The sequence below is a fragment of the Triticum aestivum genome, chromosome 2D, assembly GCF_018294505.1.
Source record: "Triticum aestivum cultivar Chinese Spring chromosome 2D, IWGSC CS RefSeq v2.1, whole genome shotgun sequence".
Lineage (NCBI taxonomy): Eukaryota > Viridiplantae > Streptophyta > Magnoliopsida > Poales > Poaceae > Triticum > Triticum aestivum.
This window is the reverse complement of record NC_057799.1, coordinates 372,560,437-372,576,022: the sequence shown is the minus strand read 5'-3', so window position 1 is coordinate 372,576,022 and position 15,586 is coordinate 372,560,437.

The following is a 15,586-nucleotide window of genomic DNA, read 5'->3' as shown; positions in this document are numbered from 1 at the left end:
GGCGGCGGCGGCGCGGCGAGATGCGGGCGGCGGCGGCGCTCGGCGGTGTGGGCGGCGGCGGCGGCTGTGAGAGGAAAGAGAGAGGGGGGGTATATATAGGAGGGGGGTCCCGAGGTGGCTTGGGGGAGGGGGCGGATAGGGGAGGCGTGCGGCGGCCGGACTCGGTCATGGCGGCGGCGGCGTCCCGTGCGGAGGAAGGAGAGGCGCGGGCGGGCCGGCGCTCGGCTGGGCTTCGGCCCAGCGGGCGTCGCTCGTCTCTTTTTTTAAATAAGTTCCGCGGAAAATAATTCGTAGAAAAATGAATAAAAGTCAGAAAAATATGAAATAAATTTTCCCCGTCTAGTTAGAAAATCTAGAATAGGGTGAACATTTTTTAAATCAAAATAAATATTTTGAAAACATGCAATATTTTTAATGCAATAAAAATTGCAAATAAAATCCAAATAATGATTTTAACATTTTTCCTCCAGTATTTCAATTGTTTTGGAGAAGTCATATTTTCTCCTCTCGTTTATTTCAAAATGAAATATTTTTCCGGAGGGAAAATAATTAAAACCAAAATCCTCGTCTTATTATTTGATAAAAAAATCAAATATGAAAATTTAAGAAAAATCCCCAACTCTCTCCGAGGGTCCTTGAGTTGCTTAGGATTTATCGAGGATTTGTCAAAATGCAATAAAACATGATATGAAATGATGATCTATGTATAACATACCAAATTGAAAATTTGGGATGTTACAAACCTACCCCCCTTAAGATGAATCTCGCCCTCGAGATTCGGGTTGGCTAGAAAACAGGTGGGAGTGGTCTTTCCGTAGATCTTCCTCTCGCTCCCAGGTGGCTTCATCCTCCGTGTGGTGACTCCACTGGACTTTGCAAAACTTGATAACCTTGCTGCGGGTAACTCGGCTGGCATACTCGAGAATCTTAACTGGCTTCTCCTCATAAGTCAAATCACTTTCCAACTGTATCGCTTCCAGTGGCACAGTATCTCTTAGTGGTATCTCAGCCATCTCTGCGTGGCACTTCTTCAACTGCGAAACGTGAAATACATCATGTACTCTAGACAATCCTTCGGGCAATTCCAACTTGTAGGCAACTTCTCCCATACGTTCCAACACTCTGTATGGTCCGATAAAACGGGGCGCTAGCTTTCCCTTAACTCCAAAGCGCTTCACTCCTCGAAGTGGTGATACTCGAAGATACACTCTGTCTCCGACTTCGTGAACGGTCTCCTTTCGTTTAGAATCGGCATAACTCTTCTGCCTGGACTGGGCTACCTTGAGCCTATCGCGAATCAACCTCACTTTCTGTTCAGACTCCTTAATCAAATCTGGTCCAAACAACTAACGGTCTCCAACTTCGTCCCATAACAACGGTGTTCTACACCTCCTTCCGTACAAGGCTTCGAAAGGGGCCATCTTCAAACTGGTTTGATAACTGTTGTTATACGAAAACTCCGCATATGGCAAATTGTCGTCCCAACTAGATCCATAATCTAGTGCACATGCTCTCAACATGTCCTCCAAAATCTGGTTGACTCTTTCAGTCTGTCCATCTGTCTGTGGGTGGAAAGCTGTACTAAATTCCAGCCTGGTTCCCAATGTTTCATGTAACTGCTTCCAAAACTTCGAGGTAAATTGGGTTCCTCTGTCTGATACAATGGTCCTCGGAACTCCATGCAAACATACGATCCTGGTCATGTATATCTTTGCCAACTTAGCACTGGAGTAAGTGGTCTTCACTGGAATGAAATGAGCCACTTTCGTCAAACGGTCGACTACAACCCATATCGAGTCATAGCCTGAACGAGTCCTGGGTAATCCTGTGATAAAATCCATGCCTATTTTATCCCACTTCCATTCGGGTATTGGCAATGGTTGCAGCAATCCTGCTTGCTTCTGATGCTCTGCCTTCACTCTCTGACATACATCACAAACTGCTACATACTCCGCAATATCCTTCTTCATTCCGGTCCACCAGAAAGTATTCTTCAAATCCAAATACATCTTGGTATTCCCTGGGTGAATCGAGTATGGTGAATCATGGGCTTCTTGCAAAATCAACTTCCTGATCTCCAGATCATTTGGCACATATACGCGGTCCTCAAACCATAAGGTATCGTGCTCATCCTCACGAAATCCCTTGGCTTTTCCTTTGCTCATCTTCTCCTTTATCTCTTCAATCTCCTTGTCTGTCTTCTGAGCTTCTATGATCCTTTCCATCAAGGTAGACTGAATCTCCAATGTCGCTAAATAGCCTCTAGGGACTATCTCCAAACATAGCTCGCGAAGGTCCTCAGTTAACTCCTGAGGTAACTCTCCTATCATGAGGGTGTTGACATGACTCTTGCGGCTCGACGCGTCTGCTACTACGTTAGCCTTTCCAGGGTGATAATGCAATCTCATATCACAATCTTTAATGAGCTCCAACCATCTCCTCTGTCTGAGATTTAACTCCTTCTGCGTGAAAATATACTTCAAACTCTTGTGATCCGTGTACACCTCACAATGGTTTCCGATGAGAAAATGTCTCCATGTTTTCAATGCATGCACCACGGCTGTTAATTCCAAATCATGTGTAGCATAATTCTTCTCATGGGGTTTAAGTTGTCGTGAAGCATACGACACAACTCTTCCTTCCTGCATAAGCACTGCTCCAAGTCCTCGACGAGAAGCGTCGCAATAAACTTCATAATCCTTGCGTTGATCGGGCAGAATCAACACTGGTGAGGTAACCAATCGTTTCTTCAACTCTTGGAAACTAGCTTCACATTCCTCAGTCCAATTGAATTTGGTGTCCTTCTTCAATAGCTCAGTCATGGGCTTAGCAATCTTTGAGAAATTCTCGATAAATCTCCGATAGTATCCTGCAAGTCCAAGGAAACTCCGGATTTCTCCAACTGTCGTGGGTGATTCCCAACTTGTCACTGTGTCAACCTTGGCAGGGTCTACTGCTATTCCTTCTCCAGAAATAACATGTCCAAGGAATCCAACTTCCTTCAACCAAAACTCACATTTGCTGAACTTGGCATATAATTGATGTTCTCTGAGCTTCTCAAGCACCAATCGTAAATGCTCCTCATGCTCTTCTTCATCCTTGGAAAAGATTAAAATATCATCAATGAACACCACGACGAACTTATCCAAAAACTCCATAAACACTTTGTTCATCAGGTTCATGAAATAGGCAGGTGCGTTAGTCAGACCAAATGACATAACGGTATACTCATACGATCCATATCTGGTGGTAAATGTCGTCTTGGGTATATCCTGCTCTCGAATCTTTAACTGATGGTACCCTGATCGTAGATCGATCTTGGAAAATACTTTAGCTCCTTGTAAGCGGTCAAACAAATCATTGATCATCGGCAGTGGGTACTTGTTTTTGATGGTCACTTCATTCAATCCTCGGTAATCAACAACCATCCTCAGTGATCCATCTTTCTTCTCCACTAGAAGTACTGGGGATCCCCAAGGTGACGAACTTGGGCGAACATAGCCTTTATCCAGTAACTCCTTGATCTGCTTCTTAATTTCCTCCAAATCCTTTGCGGGCATCCTGTACGGTCTCTTAGATATTGGCCCTGTGCCTGGCAAAAGTTCAATCAAGAACTCAATGTCTCTATCTGGGGGCATGCCTGGCAACTCTTCTGGAAATACATCCGGATAATCCTTCACCACTGGTACTTCCTCCTGTACAACTCCTGATAAGCAATTTACTTGAGTCCTCTTCGGCATATGCCGGGATACATACTTGATCCTTTTTCCTTCCGGGGTGGTAAGCAAAATCGTCTTGCTGGCACAATCGATGTTTCCTCCATACAACGATAGCCAATCCATTCCCAGAATCACATCCAAACCTTGCGATTCCAAAACAATGAGGTCTGAGGGGAAAACATGCCTACCAATGGCCAATGGTATCTGAAAACATCCTTGGGTGGCCATATACTCTGCTCCTGGCGAGGTTACTAACATAGGGGTTTGGAGAACTTGGGTGGACATCTTAAACTTATTCACGAATCCCCTTGATATGTATGAATGCGATGCACCAGTATCGAAAAGAACGGTTGCAGTAAATGACTTAACCAAAAACTTACCTATTACTGCATCAGGCTGAGCTTCAACCTCCTCCACGCTCACGTGGTTCACATGTCCTTTGTTGAACGGGTTCGGCTTCTTACTAGAGCTTCCATTGCCATTTCCATTTTGGGCTTCGGGACAATCAGTAGCATAATGTCCCGTCTTCTGGCACTTGAAACAACTAATGTGACTTAGATCTCTCTTGGTTGGGGTAGATGGGTTGGTGCGGTTCTGTCCGTTTCCTCCTCCATTCCCATTACCATTCTTGGAGCCATTATGGTTGTGCGAACTACCTCCTCCATGGGTATGCTGAAACTGTCCTCCCGGCTTCGGGGTAAATCGTGGCTTCTGCTGGGCTCCAGAATTGTACTTCCCTTGTCCATACTTCCTCTTACGGTTTTCAATCTGCTGTTGCTTCCCTTCAATCATGAGAGCTCTATCTACCAGCTCCTGGTAGTTGTTGAAGGTTGCTACCATCAACTGCATACTCAGTTCATCATTCAGCCCTTCCAAAAATTTCTCCTGCTTGGCAGCATCTGTAGCAACGTCATCTGGTGCATAACGTGCTAACTTACTGAAATCCTCCACATACTGGCCTACGGTGCGTCCTCCTTGGCGTAGGTTACGAAACTCACGCTTCTTCATAGCCATAGCTCCTGCTGAAACATGAGCTGTACAGAAAGCTTGCTGAAACTGGTCCCATGTGACAGTGTCAATAGGGTGCGTGGCTGTATAATTCTACCACCATGATGCTGCGGGTCCATCAAGCTGATGTGCGGCAAAACGCACTCTTTCCGCATCTGTGCATCCTGCAGTGGTCAACTCCCTTCCAACTTTGCGGAGCCAATCATCTGCTACAATCGGCTCGGTGCTACTGGAAAACACCGGCGGGTTTAGCCTTAAGAAACGGGCTAAGTGATCAACAGGTGGTGGTGGCGGTGGGTTGTTGTTGTTGTTGTTGCCTTGGTTCTGCACTAACACTTGCATCAGGGCATTCTGTTGCTGAATCAACTGGGTGATCTCTGGCGGGAAAACAAATCCGGTGTCGCGTCTCGGAGGCATCTGATAGGTTTAGAAAACATGAGAGTTAAGAAAAGAATGAGGTCTAGAGAGAAAACACTACCCATATGCTCATGAGACAAATTCAATCAATATCACTCAATCAATTCAAACAAGGCAAAACAATCGATCTAACTAGCGTTACAAAGTGCTTGAACTATACTATTAAATGGGGGAAAACTACTACTGATATGGTGGTCTACTAGAAATTCTGATCCGTTGAAGACTCCATGATGTCAGCTCCAGCTTCATCAACCCAGTCGTCTTCACTAGGTTCCGAGTCGGTGTCGTCGATGATGATGTAGTTATCCGGACAAGTGCATTCGTCGACTTGGCACTGGATTTCCCACGAATACTCCAATCTTCTTCTGCAGGTCGTCAATCTTCCCTACTAGTGCGTTGATTTCCTCCAAATAATCTTCGCGTGTAGCCTTGAGTGCTTCTTGGAGCTCCTTGATCTTCGTTAATGCCTTCTTCAGTTCTTCCTTGTCCGTGCACATCTGGTTCTCCTGGCGACGAATATGTTGGTTCTGCTCCTGGATGAAAGCTGCAATTGATCCATCCTTCTTGGTCTTGATCATCTCCCATTGCGCGTCTCGACGTCCACAAATCTGATAAATTGTATCCTTAAGCTCCTGGTGGTAGACTTCTCCAATGCGTCCCATGGCGATGTGTGCGGCCATGCTCTTCCCTAAACTCCAAGTTGGTGCTTCGAAAACCAATCTTATGGCACTAAACATCCTTCCTGGAATGATAACTTGAATCTTCCAGCTCTCCTCTTCATGTAATGTGGCGTTGTAGGTTCCGGTGACGCTTGGTATTCCTATGTTCAAGTACTTGGTGACTTCCTTCAAGTGTCGACCAAACGGCGTGTCTTCATCTGGTTGCATGAACTTGCTCCTTGCATTCGCCATTCCTAAAAGAGTAGAAAGTGGAGAGGGGTCAGAAATGAGCAGAGAGAAGCTTTCTAGGGCTTAAGCTTAGTGGTCGTGTCCTACAGTCAGCGTGTGCTCTGATACCAACTTTGTAGCGACCAGACCTCAAATGGCCTGTGCTGCTGTGCACCAGTGTCATCCCTGGATCAGTAATGCTGACACGCACAGTACAAATGGAGGATTTATAACAGAGTAGCAATCACACACTTATTACATCGAATATCTCCGAAGAGATTAAGTATGATAAACATGGCTTAAGGCCATCTAATAATGATAACAGCGGAAGCCTTGGAAGATAAGTGAGTCCATCACTCCAGCGGCATCACCGAGTATAAGACCACGACCTAAGGCACCTTACTCGTCGTCTGAAAAGTCTGCAACATGAAACGTTGCAGCCCGAAAACGGGTCAGCACATAGAATATGCTGGCAAAGTAACACATAGAGAGCAATGAACAATAATAATGCTATACTATATGCATATATGGCTGGTCGAAAGCTCTATGGTTACAGTTTTGCGAAAAGCCAATTTTTATCCTACTTCAAAGGAATAAATTTTATTTAACTATCATGGTGGTTGTGAAACATTGAGAAGGTACCTCCAACTCAATCCCAATTAAGTGTCATCATTAACCCAACAAAATTAATTATAAGTAACATGGTGATGAGATTCAAATGATAATCCAAGTACTAGATACTCAAGTTGTCCATAACCGGGGACACGGCTAATCATGATCAGTTTGTACACTCTGCAGAGGTTTGCGCACTTTTCCCCACAAGACTCGATCGCCTCCGCTTGATTCTCGCACTACATGATGTTTGAGAAACGGATGACCGAGACACAGTCTTTCAGGAACAATCACTCTTTACTCCGGGTGGACCGGTACACCTACTTTCCCCTACATCTGCTAGCCCACCTCTTCAAGAGATCTTGTAACCTACTCAACTATGCTAGAGCCCATAATAGCTTGTGGCTGCACACGGAAGTTTCTAGCATGAATAATCTTATGATCCCTTTGAGCCTGGGTGGCGGACCTTATACAAACAGACAACACTGGGTTCTCCAGGTGCCTCAATCCACCCAGATGTGAGTTTTAGTTGCCACCTTAAGTTGAACCATTATTAACAATCTCACATCTGTCGTGAATATCACTCAAACCCAAATCCACGTCTACGAGCATAGCATGGCAATATAATAAAAGCAACGTAGAAGTAACTCCCAAGGGTTTGTTAAGAAAAACAGGTAATAGGTACTACCTCAACTACTTCCCAATACCCTCAATTTAATTAGATCCTAACCATGCAATGTTTGAGGAAAACAGATCTAATGCAGTAAAACTGGGTATGAACGGGATATGATCAAAGTGTTACTTGCCTTGCTGATGATCTGCAAAAGCTAACGAGTCGAAGTAACAAGCGGCACACTCCGGGTACTCTATCGCAAACAAACAAGCATACAATCAGTACTCATCTAATGCACAGGTAAAACTCGAATGAAAGATCCAACCAGAAAGTTCAACTTAAGAACTCCGGTTTGCAAAAAGAATCAACTCGAAAGAAGCAACGAAAGTCAAACGGTGAAAGAAAGAAACTTCGTTTACTAATCTGGATCTAGGTCAAGTTTTACTATTGCAAAAACTTGTTTGAGAAGGTTAAACGGAAAGAGAATTTCGAGACGAAACTCTAGACGCTTGAATCGCCTGATTCCGATAAACGAGCGAGAAGTTAAACAGAATCGAAGATTCGATCAGAAATCGAATCTGAGAAAATAACGAGAAAAATCCGACGAAAAAGAAAAACGGTCGAACGGTTAAATAACGGATGTTCGTTAACAGAGAAAAATCGACGAACGCGTTCGCTAAAACGAACGGTTCGGTGAACGCTCGCAAAATAATAAAACCAAAAAAAACCGATCTAGGTTTTTTGTAAAAACGAATCTAGGTCAAGTTTTACTGTTGCAAAAACTTGTTTGAGTAGGTTAAACGGAAAGAGAATTTCGAGACGAAACTCTAGACGCTTGAATCGCCTGATTCCGATAAACGAGCGAGAAGTTAAACAGAATCGAAGATTCGATCAGAAATCGAATCTGAGAAAATAACGAGAAAAATCCGACGAAAAAGAAAAACGGACGAACGGTTAAATAACGGACGTTCGTTAACAGAGAAAAACCGACGAACGCGTTCGCTAAAACGAACGGTTCGTTGAACGCTCGCAAAATAATAAAACCGAAAAAAACCGATCTAGGTTTTTTTTTAATACGAAGGGTTTTTTTTAAAACGAAAACCGGCAACGACAAAACGGGGCAGCGGCAGTACCTCGTCGGGGCTACTCCGGCGAGGGCTCCGGCGGGGCTCCGGGCTCGGGCGCGGGGTGCGGGGCTCGGGGTGGTGCGGCGAGGCGAGGGCGGCGGCGGCGGCGCGGGCTACGGCTGCGGCGGCGCGGCGAGATGCGGGCAGCGGCGGCGCTCGGCGGTGAGGGCGGCGGCGGCGGCTGTGAGAGGAAAGAGAGAGGGGGGTATATATAGGAGGGGGGGTCCCGGGGTGGCTTGGGGGAGGGGGCGGCGAGGGGAGGCGTGCGGCGGCCGGACTCGATCATGGCGGCGGCGGCGTCCCGTGCGGAGGAAGGAGAGGCGCGGGCGGGCCGGCGCTCGTCTCTTTTTTTTAAATAAGTTCCGCGGAAAATAATTCGTAGAAAAATGAATAAAAGTCAGAAAAATATGAAATAAATTTTCCCCGTCTTGTTAGAAAATCTAGAATAGGGTGAACATTTTTTTAAATCAAAATAAATATTTTGAAAACATGCAATATCTTTAATGCAATAAAAATTGCAAATAAAATCCAAATAAATTCCAAATAATGATTTTAACATTTTTCCTCCAGTATTTCAATTGTTTTGGAGAAGTCATATTTTCTCCTCTTGTTTATTTTAAAATGAATTATTTTTCCGGAGGGAAAATAATTAAAACCAAAATCCTCGTCTTATTATTTGATAAAAAAACAAATATGAAAATTTAAGAAAAATCCCCAACTCTCTCCGAGGGTCCTTGAGTTGCTTAGGATTTATCGAGGATTTGTCAAAATGCAATAAAGCATGATATGAAATGATGATCTATGTATAACATACCAAATTGAAAATTTGGGATGTTACACCTTTGGGGCCCGGCGGGCCTGTTTGGGCCTGGTAAGCTTCTGTCGTCATGTCCGGTCGGCTCCGCGGAGGTGGCGGTGATTGTCCCCTCTTGTCGGCTAAGTTGCGAATGCCCCTAAGCCCGTTGGATCCTCATTCCTCCTCCAGGTCTCGTGTTGGTGGCCTCAGGGAGACGACGAGGTTGGTTCGCTGACCGTGGTGGCACATGCTGGTGGGCGGCAGGTCTGGTGGTGCACTTTGAATCGTCCGGGGTGGTGGTGGTTGTTTGGGTTGGGAGAAATCCCTGGCGGCTCATCCGTCATGGACGCAGTGACGCCTGCGGGCGCCGCCGGACCTTCCTGAAGGGCGTCGGGTATACCCCTTCCCCACTGCCCTCTGCGTACCGGGGGAAACCCTAGGACTTGTCTGGGCAGCGGCGGCGGCGGCGCATTCCTTCTTGAAGGTGTTGCTCGGTGTGCGGCACTTTGGAGTGCTAGAAGCGCGGTGGTACTTCCTCGGAGGGTGCAACGGTTCCCGGCCATCTTCGTTTCGTCCATCTACCATTGTCGGCATTTGTTTCTCTTTCTTTTTTTTCTTTTTTTTCTTTTGGGCTTGTTTTTGATGCGGCCCCAGCGAGCTCGTCGTATGAGATGATTGCTTAATCTAAAGCGTGGGGAAACCCTTTATCATTATGAAGATATTCAAGGGTGGAAAGATTTTATCGCATGAACGCAGTCGTCGGAATTGGCCTCTCCACGTGATGGCAACGCTGCTTACTTCCATGGCATTGCGAATATGCGGCATAGTAAATGCTCCATCGGCCCGTGCCTTGGGAAAGAAACGGTCCTCTTGAAGGCTGCAGGACTATCTTGGTCCATATCTATACCTTCTATAAGTAGATCTTCATGGTGGAGCCCTCGTTTAGGGTTGCGTTGGGTGTAAATTGCTGGCCAACGGAGGCCAGGGTGTCTGCCAACGAGAATGCGGAACTGACCCTCTCATTCTTGCCTGAGGAGGTTCTTCCGGCGATTGCAGAGGTGAAGGCTAGTATGGTGCCTTGTCTGAATGGCCTCCTAGTCTCCTTTTTCCATTAGTTTTGAGAGCATCTTTAGGCGATGATTAAGCGAATGTTCTAAAAATTCTACATTGGGACATTGGTTATGTCCCGTTTGAACTTTGGCGTGGTTCCCTAATCCCAAAATTAGTTGGGGAAACGGATATCGGTCACATTAGACCGGTCACGGTGATAAAAGTCCTTCAACGAATATTTGCTAAGGTGCGTGCAACACGATTTGCCCTGGTGGTGGAATGCCTCACACACCTTACTAGTTCACCTTTGTTAAGGGGCGTCGTATTCACGATGCGACCCTAGCGCATCATGAAACTATTCATTAGGTTAAGGTTCAGTGCTAGAAGGGTGTGTTCCTTCAGCTAAATTTCTATAATGCTTACAATCGCTTAGACTGGTCATTTCTCTGCCAAGTCCCTGGCCGGAGGGGGTTTGATGATCATCGGTGTTGTTGGATCATGGAGATGGTCATGAGTGATAGCACCACTATCAATGTTAATGGAGAGGTGAGCCCCTATTTTAGGTCGTCGCACGGGGTGATGTCGGGGTATATATTTCTCTCCTCTTCTTTAACCTTCTCGTTGACGCCCTGGCGGACATCCTGGATGAAGCTATGATGACCGCTCACATCTCTGGTGTGGTTGGGCATATTATCCCTAGAGCTGCATGGTGTGGCATGATGTCTACTACGCAACCTTCTCCTTGTAGACGTTGTTGGGCCTCCAAGTGCAGAGGTTTGTAGGACAGTAGCAAATTTCCCTCAAGTGGATGACCTAAGGTTTATCAATCTGTGGGAGGCGTAGGTTGAAGATTGTCTCTCTCAAACAACCATGCAACCAAATAACAAAGAGTCTCTTGTGTCCCCAACACACCCAATACAATGGTAAATTGTATAGGTGCACTAGTTCGGCGAAGAGATGGTGATACAAGTGCAATATGGATGGTAGATATAGGTTTTGTTAATATGAAAATATAAAAACAGCAAGGTAACTAATGATAAAAGTGAGTGTAAACGGTGATGCAATGCTAGGAAACAAGGCCTAGGGTTCATACTTTCACTAGTGCAAGTTCTCTCAACAATAATAACATAATTGGATCATATAACTATCCCTCAACATGCAACAAAGAGTCACTCCAAAGTCACTAATAGCGGAGAACAAACGAAGAGATTATGGTAGGGTATGAAACCACCTCAAAGTTATCCTTTCTGATCGATCTATTCAAGAGTCCGTAGTAAAATAACACGAAGCTATTCTTTCCGTTCAATCTATCATAGAGTTCATACGAGAATAACACCTTAAGACACAAATCAACCAAAACCCTAATGTCACCTAGATACTCCAATGTCACCTCGAGTATCCGTGGGTATGATTATACGATCTGCATCACACAATCTCAGATTCATCTATTCAACCAACACAAAGAACTTCAAAGAGTGCCCCAAAGTTTCTACCGGAGAGTCAAGACTAAAACATGTGCCAACCCCTATGCATAAGTTCACAAGGTCACTGAACCCGCAAGTTGATCACCAAAACATACATCAAGTGAATCACGTGATATCCCACTGTCACCACAGATACGCACATGCAAGACATACATCAAGTGTTCTCAAATCCTTAAAGACTCAATCCGATAAGTTAACTTCAAAGGGAAAACTCAATCCATTACAAGAGAGTAGAGGGGGAGAAACATCATAATATCCAACTATAATAGCAAAGCTCGCGATACATCAAGATCGTACCACCTCAAGAACACGAGAGAGAGAGAGATCAAACACATAGCTACTGGTACATACCCTCAGCCCCGAGGGTGAACTACTCCCTCCTCGTCATGGAGAACGTCGGGATAATGAAGATGGCCACCGGTGAGGGATCCCCCCTCCGACAGGGTGCCGGAACAGGGTCCCGGTTGGTTTTTGGTGGCTATAGAGGCTTGCGGCGGCGGAACTCCTGATCTATTCTATTCCCGGATGTTTTTAGGGTATATGGATATATATAGTCGAAAAAGTCAGTCAGGGGAGCCACGAGGGGCCCACGAGGGTGAGGGGCGCGCCCAGGGGGGCAGGCGCGCCTCCCTGCCTCGTGGCCACCTCGAAGCTTCCCTGACGTCTACTCCAAGTCTCCTGGATTGCTTCCGTTCCAAAAATAACTCTCCCGAAGGTTTCATTCCATTTGGACTCCGTTTGATATTCCTTTTCTGCGAAACACTAAAACAAGGGAAAAAACAAAAACTGGCATTGGGCTCTAGGTTAATAGGTTAGTCCCAAAAATCATATAAAAGTGCTTAGTAAAGCCCATTAAACATCCAAAAGAGACAATATAATAGCATGGAACAATCAAAAATTATAGATACGTTGGAGATGTATCAATAAGTTGTGAACTAGACATCCATACAAAAGGGGAGATCATCTAATACGGAAGCGCACAATTTTGTAAATCTCTTACTCTCAAGTATTGTCAATGCATATGGCTACTTCAACTTTAGGATACTTTTGTTGTACCTTATGTAGTTAATCAATAAAGAGACCAAACTTACTCAAACAAAAAAGAGTTGACATTGGTCCAGGCTACATAGAACTTTAGGATACTTTTGCAAAGAAGTTTTTTATAGATAAAGCATAGAATGGGTAGGGTATGGTGAGGGTACAATAATCACATACCTATACCTATGCCTAACGGGTATCCATACTCGATGGATACCCATCGAGCATATCAACACATCACTGAAGGGCGATGGCATAGTTCTAGGTACATTGGCGCCACCGAGAGGTTTATAGGGTTGGTGAAATGATGATTGTGAGGAGGATGGAAGTGGAGTACTGCTGGGGAGTGCGAGCAAAAGATGGAGGTGGACTATTGTATGGATGTCTAGTTCACAACTTATTGATACACCTCCAACTTATCTATAATTTTTGATTGTTCCATGCTATTATATTATCTGTTTTGGATGTTTATGGGCTTTATTAAACACTTTTATATTATTTTTGGGACTAACCTATTAACCCAGAGCCCAGTGCCAGTTTCTGTTTTTTCCCTTGTTTCAGTGTTTCGCAGAAAAGGAATATCAAACGGAGTCCAAACGGATTGAAACCTTCGGGAGAGTTATTTTTGGAACGGAAGCAATCTAGGGGACTTGGAGTGCACGTCAGGGAATCAACGAGGAGAGAACGAGGCAGGGGGCACGCCCACCCCCCTGGGCGCGCCCTTCACCCTCGTGGGCCCCTCGTGGCTCCCCTGACCGACTTCTTTCGCATATATATATCCATATACCCTAAAAACATCGGGGAACAGAATAGATCGGGAGTTCCGCCGCCGCAAGCCTCTGTAGCCACCCAAAACCAATCGGGACCCTGTTCCGGCACCCTGCCGGAGGGGGGGAACCCTCACCGGTGGCCATCTTCATCATCCCGGCGCTCTCCATGACGAGGAGGGAGTAGTTCACCCTCGGGGCTGAGGGTATGTACCAGTAGCTATGTGTTTGATGTCTCTCTCTCTCGTGTTCTTGAGGTGATATGATCTTGATGTATCGCGAGCTTTGCTATTATAGTTGGATCTTATGATGTTTCTCCCCCTCTACTCTCTTGTAATGGATTGTGTTTTCCCTTTGAAGTTATCTTTTTGGATTGAGTCTTTAAGGATTTGAGAACACTTGATGTATGTCTTGCGTGGGATACCCGTGGTGACAATGGGGTATTCTATTGATACACTTGATGTATGTTTTGGTGATCAACTTGCGGGTTCCGCCCATGAACCTATGCATAGGGGTCGGCACACGTTTTCGTCTTGACTCTCCGGTAGAAACTTTGGGGCACTCTTTGAAGTTCTTTGTGTTGGTTGAATAGATGAATCTGAGATTGTGTGATGCATATCGTATAATCATACCCACGGATACTTGAGGTGACAATGGAGTATCTAGGTGACATTAGGGTTTTGGTTGATTTGTGTCTTAAGGTGTTATTCTAGTATGAACTCTATGATAGATCGAACGGAAAGAATAGCTTCGTGTTATTTTACTACGGACTCTTGAATAGATCGATCAGAAAGGATAACTTTGAGGTGGTTTCGTACCCTACCATAATATCTTCGTTTGTTCTCCGCTATTAGTGGCTTTGGAGTGACTCTTTTTTGCATGTTGAGGGATAGTTATATGATCCAATTATGTTATTATTGTTGAGAGAACTTGCACTAGTGAAAGTATGAACCCTAGGCCTTGTTTCCTAGCATTGCAATACCGTTTACGCTCACTTTTATCATTAGTTACCTTGCTGTTTTTATATTTTCAGATTACAAAAACCTATATCTACTATCCATATTGCACTTGTATCACCATCTCTTCGCCGAACTAGTGCACCTATACAATTTACCATTGTATTGGGTGTGTTGGGGACACAAGAGACTCTTTGTTATTTGGTTGCAGGGTTGCTTGAGAGAGACCATCTTCATCCTACGCCTCCCACGGATTGATAAACCTTAGGTCATCCACTTGAGGGAAATTTGCTACTGTCCTACAAACCTCTGCACTTGGAGGCCCAACAGCGTCTACAAGAAGAAGGTTGTGTAGTAGACATCAAGCTCTTTTGTGGTATATCTTTAGATCTTGCAATCGAATCTTTTAGTTTCTTGTTTTATCACTAGTTTAGTTTATAAAAGAAAACTACAAAATAAATGGAATTGAGTTTGTCTCATACGCTTCATCTTTTTAATATCTTTCGTAAGTATGATGAAAAGGAAAATTGTGCTCAAGTGCTAGAAGAAGAAGTCTATAAAATGTTTGGCACTAAATCTTTGAATGATGAGCATGATTGCAATGTTGTTAGTATGAACTCTTTGAATATCCATAGTACTAATGATGATTGCACTAGTTATGATGAAAATGTCTCCTATAAACATGTCAATTTTTGTGGAGTGCATTGGGTTTGCAAGTACACACCAAATAGGGAAGATAGATATTGCAAGAGGCATAAGCATTTAGAAACTAAATTGTTGCAAGAAAGGCTAGATGTTTGTGCTGAAAATTTAAATTTTCTTAGCCGTACTTGTGTACTTTGCAATGAACGGGGTCATTTAACTATCCGATGCAAATTGTTTCATGATCTAATCGTGTCCAAAAATAGTGATGACTTGATTTCCGTTGCACATTATAATGGTTACGAAGAAATGAAACGTATAACTAAGCATCTTCCAGAATTTGCCCGTTATAAACTTCTTGATTTTGATCTAGAAAAAATTTATATGTATTGTGCGGTGAACTGCATTGAAAATCCTTATATTGCCAATTACATAAAGACAAGAAAACAAATAGAAGATGAAGAGAATAC